The sequence below is a fragment of the Bison bison genome, unplaced genomic scaffold, assembly GCF_000754665.1.
Source record: "Bison bison bison isolate TAMUID 2011002044 unplaced genomic scaffold, Bison_UMD1.0 scf7180017864535, whole genome shotgun sequence".
In the NCBI taxonomy this organism is placed as follows: Eukaryota; Metazoa; Chordata; class Mammalia; order Artiodactyla; family Bovidae; genus Bison; species Bison bison.
In genome coordinates, this window is record NW_011495084.1 from 13,810,251 (window position 1) to 13,811,309 (window position 1,059).

At 41.5% G+C, this 1,059-nt stretch overlaps 1 pseudogene; it reads left to right on the forward strand.

Moving 5' to 3' along the window:
- LOC104982650 overlaps positions 1 to 1,059 on the forward strand; it is a 231,697-nt pseudogene that overhangs the window by 40,853 nt on the left and 189,785 nt on the right.

The window sequence follows — 1,059 nt, forward strand, 5'->3', positions numbered from 1 at the left end:
AATGCATGAAAGTGAAAAGTGAAAGGGAAGTTGCTCAGTCGTGTCCGACTCTTCGTGACCCTATGGACTGCAGCCTACCAGGCTTCTCTATCCATGGGATTTTCCAGGCAAGAGCACTGGAGTGGGGTGCCATTGCCTTCTCCAAAGATTCATGAAGAAGGTGATAATAGCATGTCTCCCATATGTGAACCAGGTTGACTTTCTCTTGGGCTGGGACATTGAGAGTACAGGGGACAGGGGTAGGTTGCCAGCAGGCTTGATCATATGGAAGCAGTTTTCTTACTCTTCTGACACCTTTTTCCTTATTAATCTTAAGGCTCAGTTGGTATTGAGCCTGGTTGTGACATTTACTGAGCATCCACGGTGCACTAAGCATGATGTACTAAGGCTTTACTATCTTTGAATGTAAAATTTTACCTTAAGGTTAAACTGTTGCTGCTTGTCTTACAGGAGATGGTGGATCTGCATATTTTTCTTTTAAATTAGCCATGAATGTAGCATTTAGTCAAAATGTATTTTTAACTTACTAATGCTAAAAGTAAACCTTGTATTAAGAAAAACTGACATCTCTATTTAAGACTTTTTTTTCTTCTTTTCTTTTAGGAAGGCACCAGAGTAGTTCAACCCATATTTTTGGGGAAAATGATTAGTTTTCTACCATTAGTTACTACCATCCCAATGATTCTGCCACTTTGCACAAAGCCTATGGCTACACTGCAGGGCTGAGCACCAGCGTGCTCGTGTGGGCCGTTCTGCACCACTTGTACTTCTACCACATGCAGCATGTGGGGATGAGGCTGAGAGTAGCCCTGTGCCATATGATCTACTGCAAGGTGAGTGTCGCTCAATACCACTGTGTGTACCTCCCCTGAGGCATCCGAAACATTTGGAGAAAGTTCTCTAAAACTAAAAATTTCCTAACTGTGATCATTTACACCTTCCCAGAGAAGCTTGCTATTTGCATCAAGCCAAGTTTGTTGTTGTTGAAGCAAACTTGATCAATAAATAATGAAAAGTTTTCTTTTGAGATCAAGAGAGGGCTGCTCTTGATAACTTTAA